At 40.8% G+C, this 13,179-nt stretch overlaps 1 protein-coding gene across 1 annotated transcript in view; it reads right to left on the bottom strand.

Annotated features, from left to right (window-relative positions):
• The window catches only part of RAD21 (RAD21 cohesin complex component), a 28,067-nt gene extending 22,835 nt beyond the window's left edge, over positions 1–5,232 (bottom strand). Inside the window, exon 1 of the mRNA XM_082674853.1 lies at positions 5,099–5,232. The gene's annotated coding sequence lies outside the window, so the exon portion shown is untranslated. The remainder of the gene's footprint in view (positions 1–5,098) is intronic.
• Between the last annotated feature and the right edge of the window lie 7,947 nt (positions 5,233–13,179).

Raw genomic sequence — 13,179 nt, 5'->3', positions numbered from 1 at the left:
TATAAAAATTAAGTCAAAATAAATCGCAGACTTAAATGTAAAACTATAAAACTTTAAGGAGAAAACCACAAAGGAACACCTTTGATATCTAAAGCTTGGTAAGAATTTTTAGATATTGTACCAAAAACATGTCCTATAAAGGAAAAGAACCTAACATGAAGGAGTCCACTGAGGATGCAAAGACAAGACAGAAGATGGAAAAAATATTTGCAAACCACATATCTGAAAAGGACCTGGATCCAAAATATATAAAGAACTGTCAAAACTAAAAGAGTTAAAAAAAAAAAATCCAACTAGAAATGGGCAAAAAAAAAAAAAAAAAGGACATTTCAAGGAAGAGAATATACCGATGGCAAATTAAAAACAAGAAAGATGCTCAGCATCACTAGTCATTAGGAAAATGCAAATTAAGACCCAATAAGATATCACTGCACACCTCTTATAGAAGCTAAAATAGAACATAATGGCAACAGGAAGCAAATGCTGGTGGGGATACAGAGACGCTGCCATTTCTCATACACTGCTATTGGGAATGCACAATTTCTTTTGAATTAGCTTAAGAAAAAAGATCCAGAGTAAGTTAACTTGAATTTTCATGTTTTTACAAAGGGACTGTAAATTTTAAACAAGGAGTTTGCTTATTGTACTTTCAATTAAAAACTATACTCATTCTTTCCAATAAGGTACAGAAAATACATACATATTAGTTAATGTATCCCAGGGAAGAGATTTTATGCCTGTCAAAAATGTTTGGGAGGGGGCTTCCCTGGTGGTGCAGTGGTTGAGAGTCCGCCTGTCGATGCAGGGGACACGGGTTCAGGCCCCGGTCCGGGAAGATCCCACATGCCGCAGAGCGGCTGGGCCCGTGAGCCATGGCCGCTAAGCCTGCGCGTCCAGAGCCTGTGCTCTGCAACAGGAGAGGCCACAACAGTGAGAGGCCCGCGTACCGCAAAAAAAAAAAAATGTTTGGGAGGGTGGTGCAAGAGTAATTCAGTCAGGTTTGCCTCATCTCCAGTTTCCATCACTTAATGAAATTTTCAATCTCTGAACCAGATGCTTCCAGGGGATCATTAATTCACATTAGGAAAATTTTCTCTGAAGAAAAAAATAAAATAGGCTTCATCAACTGCCTAATGATGTGAACTTTTTCTCTCAAATGTGGAGTTAAGAAAAGAACTAAGGAATACTAAACTAGGAAGAATTCGGATCAAATGCTCTAAGGTAAAAGCATTAAATAACAACACCTCAAGTGCACCTTCTATTCCACTTAGCAGATCAAAATTTGCTTCCTATCATCAAAGAGAGCCTCCTATGTTGCAGCGCTTCTACTTCAAGCCTTAAAGTTTGTTAGCATAAAAATTAAGCTGCCTCTACAGCATTATAAATATAATCTACAGGATTTTGTAGAAATCCAATATAGCTCTATGTTCTCAGAAATACAATCACTGTCATACACAATAAGCTCCAAGTATCACTATAGAAGATAGTCATGTTCCAAATAAGTAAAAAAAACTCTCACTATTTGGCTCCTAGAATACTCCCTGCTGCATGTCAACTACTAAATAAGTGTTTAATGAACAAGGAAATGAAATACACCAAGTGATCTCATAATTGATACATGTAAAAAATTCTGGAAATTTTAGAAATTGAAACTGGCACGTCTCAACAGGTGTCAGCAGTTCATGGCCAGCACTTCAGCTGCTAGTCAAGAGTACCATGCCTAAAATATCCCAGCTATGCCCAGGCAGAGATTCCTAAACGGATGCTTTCTTGGCATTGGATGGGGAGTAACTAAAGCAGAGTGGTGCTAAAATTAATCTGGGAAACAATTAGCAAGAGGAAATCACCTTAATAACTAAAGGAAGCCTGATGTACAGCAGTGGGTCAACTATTGGCTTGTACCTAAATAAGAATAAAGTGTAATCATTGTTGCCTTTTAAACCATTTTTTTCCCTTAGTAATACCAAACCTTTAACCAATCTTTAAAGAAGATTGGTTCAAAGTTTTAAAGATTCTAAATTTTGCTAATTCTTTACAAAAGATCTTAGCAGAAAGTCTGCATTTGGTCAAAAAGCACAGCTTACCAATTTCATGACTGCTCAATTTTTTTCTAAAGCAGCAAACAACTTTTAAAAATTGATCCTAAAAAGTAATTTAAATCTGATGTGAAATGACAGACTGATAATTTAGAACATATTCAGGAACGCAAAAACGGCGATTTCTTTTAAGATGTTTCTAAAAAACCAAAGTCAAATTACAGCTCATGTTTCTACAATGATGTTAAATCATTATAATATTTCACTCATCTGTTAAAAAGCAGGGCAGGATACTGGTTGCATAAATTGGTATGACCTCTTTGAAGGGCAATGTGGCAACATCTCATACTTTCCAGCAAGAAACTGCACTTCCAGTAATAAACCAAAAGTATATTTGAGGATGTATAATAACAATTAAAAAAAAACCCAAAAACTTACTAAGCTCCAAGTATTTTAGGTGTCCATCCTCTTCGTGATAGTCTTAGAAGATAAATACTGGCCCATTTTACAAACCAGGAAAAGGAGAAAAGGAGAGGATAAGGAATGTGGCAAAGGTCACCAGCATTTAATGCGAGTGGAACTTGAACTTCAGAGCCCACAAGTCTAACTAAACACTATGTTGCCTTGCCAGCATGACTTTTAATAGCAAAGTATTAGAAATAACCTACCTAGCCCTTAATAAGTGACTTTTAGCAAATTAATACAATCATACAATAGAATTCCCATGCACTCTTAAACAATGATAAAAGAGAGCTCTCTCTATACATGTATACAAACACGCACTTGCATGAGCAAAAAGTATCTATGGAGTGCAAACAAAACTGATGACACCGGTCACCTTTGAAACCTGTGCCCAGTGAGAAAGTGAAGACTACCCTTCTGTACTGTTGGACTTCTTTTCTTTTGTAACTTATGGCACACACAAACCTCATCTATTCAAAGTAAAAACAATTATTTTGGGAGTGCTTTGCCAGTAACTAGCATGTTAAGCTGCTTAATCTGTGTAGTTCACTTTCCCTAACTATAAAAAACTGGAAGGTGGAAATTCAGTGATAACTAACCTTAGAAAACATCAACATCGAACTCAGATAAGAACGGAACCATCTCTTTGGGGGTGCTTGGGGAGTGTCTCAGGGACAGAAGGTATTTCCAACCCTGCACCCTAGAGCTCCCCTCCCTTTTGATACTAATGTTCTTTGAAGAAGAGTTTTACAATCGGACAGTCCTAGGTTCAAACTCAGCTCCCTCCACAGTTGTTTTGTACGGGTTAAAAGTGAATTAACATCTGAGTCTTAGCCTTCTCATCTATAAAATGGGGATGTTTCCCGAACAGTATTATGAGAATTAAACAGAACATCATACCCAACACAATGCCACTACAGACACAAATAGTTACTTTGGAAAAAAAATCTCCCACAGAGCACATACCAGCTATCATGATCATGCCTAACAATTCTGACATCACAACATTTAAACAAAAACCACAAAATCTTTATTTCTGATATTAGAAATTTCCCTTCTGTACCAAACTATAAAGATAAAACTTCTCAGAATCTTTATGTTCCAATAAATAGGAACTCACCAGGAAAGAAATTCTCATCCTTAAGAAAAGTTAATCCTAGATTGTACTAATGCGTTGCCTCTATAAACACAAGAAAGGTAAAAGCTATGCTCTATCAATGTAATTCTGACTTGTATACAAAAAGGTATTATGTCCACTGAGTTATGCACTGCTGTCACCTCATCTACAAACTGGTAATAATTTAATCATTGGGTATGGCATACATCCTCATCAATGCCTTTTTAAAAGTAATTGATTAGTTGCTTCCAACATGAAACAAAGTAATTTAGTGACGCTACAACTTAGGAAAGCTTCTGCAGCCTGTCTTCAACATTCCGCACAACCACACAGCTCCCTGGCATTTACATTCGTTGGAAGAAAATGGGAATTTGTTTCTGGAATTCAATGATCATTCTAAACAATATACGGAGAGCAGATGTTAACTTTCGCTTGCAAAGGGAAGCCGATGAACAGTAGCCTTTACCAGAAACCCTTAAAAACTCAAGCGCGTTTTTGAACACTGAAAGCCTAACAAATCGTAAGGTGGCCAAACCCTCCAGCGTTTCCCTCTTTCAAATTTGAAGAAGGCCGCTAAGTCTGGCAGCAGCACAGCTCGACAGTGTCACCCCACACTATCACAGCAGATCATTCTCAAAGCCTTTCTCAGCGAAGGAGACACAAGGCATTTGTCAGAAACGCCCCCCCCCCCCCGCACCAAATACAACACTCAATATCCTCAATCGCTAGGAAAGCCAGGGAGGAAAACCAATTATGCTAATTTCCTAAGAATCAGAGGCAACTTCCCTTGATCGCGTTTTCTATGGGTCTGGCCAATATTTAATATCTCCAGCGTAACCATTTTCCTTTAAAAAAAAAAAAAAAAACGGGGAAGGGGGAGCAACACTGGTCCCTGGCGAGGGGCCCGCCCCGTTCTCCGGCCCCACCGTGGCCGCGATGGCAGGGCCCGCGTGTCTCCTACCCCCGCACCCACGCTCGGCGGACGGCTGCGGCCCCTCGGAGCTGGCGTCGCGGGCGGCCACCCCGCCGCCGTCTCCCGCCCCGAATCCCGCGTCTTCCCAGACAGCCATTTTCACCCGAAGAGTAGGCGGCCCGGTGCCCAGAGCGCGCTCGTTCAAACCTCCTCCTCGCCCTCCGGTGCCCAGAGCCGCGTCTCCCCGAGAGACCGACCGAGTAACTGCTTCTTTGGCCTTGGAATAGACCTGAACCATTTGTTACCCAATAGACAATGATGCGGGCCCAGGCTGCGCGGGTCCCGGCTGAGGGTGGGCACCTGGGCAAGGGGCCTGGGCGGCGGCGCAGCGGTTCGGGAGCTCGGAGGGTGGCAGCACTGCCCCGACCCGGGGCGCAGGCAGTGCCGACGTCTCCCTCGCCCTCCCCCCCCGCCCCTCCTCCGGAGTCCGGCTCCCCGACGGCAAGACGGCAGGGAACGGGTGGGGGGAAGAGAGCCAGAGGAAAAGAAGGGGTCGGCCGACTATCTTACCTTGTTCTCCGCCGGGAGTTGGGCGGGCTGGGTGGCCTGGGGAGGGGAAAAGGGTCGGGGGAGGGGGCGGGGAAAGGGGGGGAGCCCTTGTGAGGTGTAGCTTCGGAGCTGCTCCCGCCGCCGCCACGGCCGCCGCCTCCTTCCCGATTCACTCAAACAAACAAGATGGCTGCCGTTACGCCGCGGCTCTTCCTGCCGCCCAAATCCTCGGTTCAAATCGGCAGGATGTTTACGGTCAAAATGGTACCTGTGCGCCTGCGCAGCCAGCCTAAGACCCAGAAGGAGCAACGCAGGCGCAGCGACCATTTCCTTTTCTTTGGAACCCGCCTTCTGGTTGAGCAGTCCCGAACTGAGCAAGCGCAAAGGTGATTCTCTTGCTAGAGGGTCTTCTAGCGTCGCGGAACTGGCAAGCGGCGCGCGCGCAGTGCTTGCCAAGGAAGCGCTGATTGGATGTAACTTTATTCTTGGGCTTGTTTTAAAGGGAAAAAAACCTTTGTGTAGTTTTGTGTGCCCCTTACATAAAAATTCATTTAAATGTTTCTGTAGCAACGAATGTAACATAAATCCCTTAAATAAGTTCTCTAAAATGTAGGGGTTCATTCATTCAGTCAACCTATATTTATAGACGGTCTTCTCTGAACCACATACTAAGATAGCTAGGGTCTGGGATATAATGACGATATAGTGAGATAGTATCTGCCTATGTGCTATTACCCAAAGTACTTAAGATGATACAATGATCCAGCCCCTGTCTCCTGACCCTCTTGCCTCTCTCTTCCTCACTGTGCTCCAGTCATCAAACCAAGAGAGCTCAAGAGTTTTGCACTCACTGTTCTCTGTGCTTAGAATAGTCTTGCATTTCCATCCCGTCTCCTTTTGTCTAATTCTTAATATTACACTCTTAGCTCAAAAGTCACTTCCACAAGAGAGTCTTCCCTGATCCTCTGTATTATTGATATTTAGGATAACACTACTAATGTAAAAAAAAAAAAAGGTCCCCATCCCGCCCCAAACTTAAGGGCTTTACAAAACGGCCCTGCCAATTTCTGCCTATATGACCATGAGTAACAGCCTCTCTGTGCTTTCGGTTTCTCACCTGAGGATTGTTGTGAGGATTCATGAATACGTGTAGAAGCATTTGGAATGGTGCATGGCATGTTACAAGTAATCTAAGTTATTTTTATTACTATCTTCATTGTCATTATCACAATTATTCTCCCCTATAAATTTTTTTTTTCCCCTAAAGAATGGCACCCTGAGCTAGACAAAATGCTCCTAGCCAGAGTAGAGGATAAGATTACCATCGTTTGATGTGGACACCTAGCAGTTTTAATCCAGCCCAGGTGTATGCTAGTTTTTCAACTGCCCTGGACCCTTCGAGGGTTTTAACACTATACAACACAACTCACTTTTAACCTTCCTATGTTGTAGCAACAGGTGGATAAGAAAGTGGGCAGCCTTGTGCTCCACTTATTCTGTGTCACCTGATTTTTGCTTGGGGCAGGGTTTAACTCACAGGCTGGAGTCCGTTAGCCAAGTGGTCATGGCAGCTGGAACTCAAAGCTTCATCAAGTGACTATCCTATTTTAATTGGGCAATTTTTTGTTTGTTTATTTGTTCTTTTCTTTGTGTTTTTTTTTTTTTTTTTTTTTTTGCGGTACGCGGGCCTCTCACTGCTATGGCCTCTCCTGTTGCGGAGCACAGGCTCCGGACGCGCAGGCTCAGCAGCCATGGCTCACGGGCCTAGCCGCTCCGCGGCATGTGGGATCTTCCCGGACCGGGGCACCAACCCGTGTCCCCTGCATCGGCAGGCGGACTCTCAACCACTGCGCCACCAGGGAAGCCCCCTTTGTTTTTTTAATGGGGACTTTAAGAGGCTGCCATTAAGGATAGTTGTTGAAATCCCAAGCTAAGTAGGGAAGGGGTGCAAGCACTTTTATTATTTTCATTGTGACTTCCCTCAACCAATACAGATTAAATGTTTAAAACATTTAAATCCTTCCTGCTGGTGTGGCTTTTCATAAACTCAACTCTGGCAATTGTGTCATCATCTCCAAAAAACAAAAACAAAACCAAAAACCCACCCCCCCAAAAACAAACAAACAAAAACCCAACCAACCAACCAAACAAAAACACAGACTCACTCATTAACAAACTCTTTACAACAGAAAAATTCAATTTCTGCCAGTGAACGATTTACTTCAACACTTCGAAATAATTTAAGCGTATCAGCTACAAAGTGATCTAAAACTAATCGCCTGGGAAGAGTCTTGAGTCAGGTTAAGGATTACATGGATAAGACTACATTGCATGGTGAATCCTTCTTCATTGTTAATATTAAATTTCAGTTTAAATCTGTCTCCATTTCAAAATATGTTCAGATGAATATGCATTGCCACTTCCTGTCTTTCTTATATTACATTAGTTTTTAGAGTTTTTGTCAGTGGGACCACATACATTTCCTCTTAATTTGAATAAAAACAATTCTGTTTTACTAATTTCTAATAACAAATCTAACGTTTAAATCAACAGCTTATTTTTTTATCTAAGACTTTTTTCCCTCTATCTTTGAAGGATGGTTATGAATATGGGCTTTGGGTTCAAATCCATCTCTTCTACTTCCCAGCTGTTTTACCATATGCAATTTATTATACTTCTCTGGGTTTTGATTTCTTTATCTACAAAAATGGAGGCCATACTCTTTATGACTGATGAAAGAATTAAATAAGATCATATATATGAAATACTTAGCATAGTGGCTGAAACTGAGTAATTACTCAATAAATTGTGACTATTACTCTTGAACCTTCTAGCTTCTGAGTAATGAAATAGCTGGCAAGGTATGGCAAATATTTATCAAATATTCAGCTTTTAAGAACATCAGCAAATACCTAATACTCTAAATGCCCCTCTTAACTATACTTTGCTCTATGCCCATTTTGTAATCCTTATTTGATTACAATTGTAATGTCTCTTTCTCTCCAGTACTGGACTCCCAAGGTACTATCACTTCTTTTCTCTTGAACCATTTATTCCTACCCAGTAGCTCTCCACTGGAGCCCACTTTCCCTTTCATGGATTTCTTTAATATTTTCTTCACATATAACCCTAATTCCCTAAATCTGTGGATTTGATTCTTTTGAACAAGGTATATATTCTGTTCTGGCTTGAAGTCCCATCCTATCAACATATTCATTCATTTCCTTACACACAACGTTGAGCTAGTTAATTTTTCTTGCTACAGAACTTAGCTGCAGTTAATATCTCCTTTACCTGGAAATACTTATTTGGTGAGTGTGCAATTTTGCAATGTAAAATTTGCAATTTTAATAATTGTGAATTTGTTTGACTAAAACCATGGCAGGACAGATTTAAATTGCAGATCTAATCTTCCTCCAGTTGGAATACTCTGCTTTCCTTTCCTGCTTCCTCAGTTAATGACTTGTATGATTTGGGATAATCACTGTCTGAAGAACTGGATGCTGCCTCTGTCTTAAGCATGTTTATAAAGCAGCTGTGTTCTATGTCTTATTATTTCAGGAACACACACACACATTCACACAACTGAGACTTTTCATGAGATAAAAACTGTTACAGAAATAGATGATCAACACATAGTAACAGAGTTGTTTAAGGTTTAAACACAATTTCATAGATTTGTTTCTCTGAATTGCTAAACTTTCAAAATATAATGCTCTATGACATAAAAAATATATCGTAAGTAGGAGGGGTTAGATTAAGAGAGGAATAAGGCAAATGGATAGATTTTCAGGAGTATTTCAATATTAATAATGGATGAGTATTAAGTATGTTGCACCAGAATTTAAAAATTATTTAAATAAAGAAAAATCAAAGTATAAAATATTTGTTGCCTGTGGTTTCTAAAGTTCATTAAAGTCCAGAAAGAGTGACTAGCCCCTTTCAGATTGTGGGCTAAATAGAGAAAAATGGACAGAAAATGACTGAAAAAAATTGTAGATTCTTGCTTTTCTTCTACTGTCAACAATATTTTTTTTATCCCTAAAAAGGATGGTAATATTTTGATCAAAAAGGGAACACATTTTAAGGACAACAGTCATAGTCAAAAATGTTATAATCAGATGCATTATATTTAAGAAGCGGTGGGATTAAAGACAAAACATTGGTATTCAATTCTTAATATTCTAGATATTAAATAAGTTAGTGATAATGGCATGTGTGAGAGAGGGTTTTATAAATCATAGAAATGGTAGATTTCATTCATAGTCACATGCTCAGCTTGAGGCATGTCATTTTGAATCAGGATTCTGCTCTGGAGAGGGGCTGCAAACATCCCTGTCAAGGCTGCACGGTCTGTTCAGACAGGTAGGTGTCAGCAAAGAAAAATTACTAGGGGCCAGGAGTGGCCTCAGGGATGTGCAGTTCTCTGGGCCTCATGGGAATGTGAATTTGTCAATGACTGAGGTTGAGGCCAGTGGAAGCTGCAGAGGCAGAAGCTGGGTCAGGGTCTATGATAATCACTTTGACTTTTCTTAGAAAATTTCATTATGCTAACAACATTTCCATGCTGGGAGCACTTTTAACTCCTTAGCTGGACGTTTTTGTCCTTGACTGTTTTGATGCATTTCCTCTACTTTTAAGCCCATGATCTCTTCTGTAATAATGAGGCATCTTTGGGCTTCCCTGGTGGCGCGGTGGTTGAGAGTCCGCCTGCCGATGCAGGGGACATGGGTTTGTGCCCCTGTCCGGGAAGATCCCACATGCCACGGAGCGGCTGGGTCCGTGTGCCACGGCCGCTGAGCCTGCGCGTCCGGAGCCTGTGCTCAGCAACGGGAGAGGCCACAACGGTGAGAGGCCCACGTACCGCAAAACAAAAAAAAAAAAAAAAAAAAGAGACATCTTTGACAATAATGGGTGCTTACCCAAAAGCAGATGGATAGTGTTTCCTCTGAACCCCTCCAGTCATTCCAGAATGCAGGTGTTTTTGTTATAACGTAATATACATTGTTCTTTTCATCCTGCAAATTGCTTACTAAAAATAGTAGGGCAAACTGCAGGAAAATAGGGCTGGGGTAGAGCTCTTAAAACCAATGCAGAGAACAAAAATGGTAACATCTTAATTAAAAAATCCTTGCAAACTTCAAAGATGTTAAATTACCACTAATCAAGGAAGTAATATAGTAGATACAGTATAAAAATTAGGTGAGGGCTTCCCTGGTGGCGCAGTGGTTGAGAGTCCGCCTGCCGATGCAGGGGACACGGGTTCGTGCCCCGGTCCGGGAAGATCCCACATGCCGTGGAGCGGCTAGGCCCGTGAGCCATGGCTGCTGAGCCTGCGCGTCCGGAGCCTGTGCTCTGCAACTGGAGAGGCCACAACAGTGAGAGGCCCACGAAAAAAAGTAGGTGGAAGTAGCTTGATGGAAAAGGTGTAAAGAAAGGTAGAAGCTGCTAGGTTATGAGATAAGGGAAACTCCTGCAGTAAGCACTTGAAAGACACAGTGCGGGGCTCAATGGAGCCAAGAGCTGAGTGGAAGGAAATGGGCATCATGTACAGTCCTGTGTTAATGGGCTTTGCATTAACTTGATGGGGGCAAAAAATTAATGTGTTAGGGAAAAAAGAAATCACATCTGAACTAATGTAACTTCTGTGTCATTTGGAAATCATTCCCCTATCTGCTAACTGTAAGTGAGGAATTAATATTATTATAGAAACTCACACTGTAACAAAATAGATCAAAATTCTTTCCCTAAGACTAGAGTTGATGTTTTATTATCAGTGAGGCCTGATATATTCATAGTAGGGTGGAAGAGAGTGATTTTCCACTTTTAATGGGTTTAAAACTCATCCCGGTATTCTGTTAAATTGCAGATTTGCATTCAGCTGCTTGGGATGGGGCCCAAGAATTTGCTTTTTTTTTTTCCTCCTTCCTTTAGCAAGCTTCCAGGTAATTCAGAAGCTGTTGGTACGTGGACCACAGCAAGCGGAAAGGATTTTTAGAGAACAGACTTTGGAACCAGGTAGACCTGGGTTTGCATCATGGCTCTTTCCATTTAGTAGCTGTGTGACCTTGAGTAAGTTGCTTAACTTCATGAGGCTGTTTTTTCATCTGTAAAATCAGGCTACTTATATCTACACCTTCGCGGCTGTGGTGCTCATTACATGAGATGACATATCTAGACCATCTAGAATGGTGCTTGGCACATTGTTTGAGCTCAGTAAATAGTAGTTATTCTTTTAATATTATTGTAGTTACTATTAGTGATATCTGGATATCTAATGACATACTTATTTTCCTCAACACATTCCCCATTCATTTCTCCTGAGATCTGCTGATTTTCTCCTTTATTGTTGATCTTTATTCTATATTGAGTTCCATGACAAAAACTGTGTATTACTTCCCAATATCTTTCCCTTATTCTTTAGATTGGCATATGGCACCCAGCTAAAAGATGACATTTACCAACCTCCTATGCATCTAGGTGTGGCCAGGTTAATATGTCTTGCTCAGTGTTATGTGGGCATTCCTAGATTTCTTAAAAAGAGCAGCGTTTTCCAACTGGACAAACTCTTTATCCACTAGCTAATGGAAGGTAGGGTTCAAAAAGATGATACCAAGGAATTGTTTATTTTAGGTGTGAAATGGTATTGTGGTTATATTTTAAAAGAGTGCCACTATCCTTTAGAGATTCATACTAAAATATTCACAGGTTAAAACATAAGATGTTTGGGATGTATTATAAAATAATCCTCAAGAAGTGGAAAGAGGAGTGGGTGAGGGGATAGAAACAGGATTAGCAGTGAGTTGACAATTGTTGAAGGTGGGTGAAGTGTACATGAGGAAATCACTCTCTCTACCTCTGCATATGTTTGAAATTTTCCAAAACAAAACATAAAAAATTTTTTTTTAATGAAATCAAGACATGAAGAATAATTTTAATCTTTTTTTTTTTTTTTTTTTTGCGGTACGCGGGCCTCTCACCGTTGTGGCCTCTACCATTGCGGAGCACAGGCTGTGGACGCGCAGGCTCAGCAGCCATGGCTCACGGGCCCAGCCGCTCCGCGGCACGTGGGATCTTCCCGGACCGGGGCACGAACCCGTGTCCCCTGCATCGGCAGGCAGACTCTCAACCACTGCGCCACCAGGGAAGCCCTAATTTTAATCTTAAATAAGCAAATTTCCAAAGATTCACAGAACGTTTTTTTAACCAGCATTTATTCTAGAACATTTGGAATTTATAAAGTATATTTATATGTAACCATCCAATTCTCCAAGTTCTATCTGTTCTATTTGGCAATCTGTTCTATTTGGCAATGATTAATCAATTGGAAATGGGATTTCTCATTCATACATCTTACTGGTAGCACAAAATCAGTGACCTTTAGCCACACTTGGAAAGACAAACTGAGGTGAAATCTAATATTTTAAGCAACACATCAGTTAGTCTCTATGGTCTTCCATATTTTATCTTGCTTCCCGACTGTCATCACTCATTTCTTTTGCACAGTGAGACCATGAGTATCAGAGGCGAAGGTGGGTCATGGTATCTTCTGTTTAGGTTCTAACAGATCAATGGCTATTAATCCAATGCTGCCACCCTCTATGTCTGTCTGGTAACCATACACCACATTACCATTCACCAAGGACCTATTTGATAATTATTACATAACACTATTTTCAATATTTTAAAAACTTTCCTTTCTCTCTACATCCCCTTCCAGCTACGGCACCACTTCTCAACTACCCTTTACAGCAAAATTTCTTTAAAGAATTGTTCATGTTTTCTACCTCCAGTTCCTTCCCTTCCATAATCTTTTCATTGCAGTAAAATATATATAATACAGAAATCACCATTTTAACCACTTTAAAGTATACAGTTCAGTGGCATTTAGTATATTTACAGTGTTGTGCAACTATCACTATTATCTAATTCTAGAACATTCTTATCACCCAAAAAGGAAAATTTATACCCATTCAGCTATCTCTCCCTATTCCATCCTCCCTGCAGCCCCTGGACATCACTAATCTCTGGATTTTCCTGTTCTGGATTTTTTTTTTTTTTTTTTTTTTTTTGCGGTACGCGGGCCTCTCACTGTTGTGGCC

This window comes from Grampus griseus (assembly GCF_964374135.1).
Source record: "Grampus griseus genome assembly, chromosome: 17".
Lineage (NCBI taxonomy): Eukaryota > Metazoa > Chordata > Mammalia > Artiodactyla > Delphinidae > Grampus > Grampus griseus.
The sequence above is the reverse complement of the archived record's forward strand: the minus strand, read 5'-3'. Positions and strand labels throughout refer to the sequence as shown.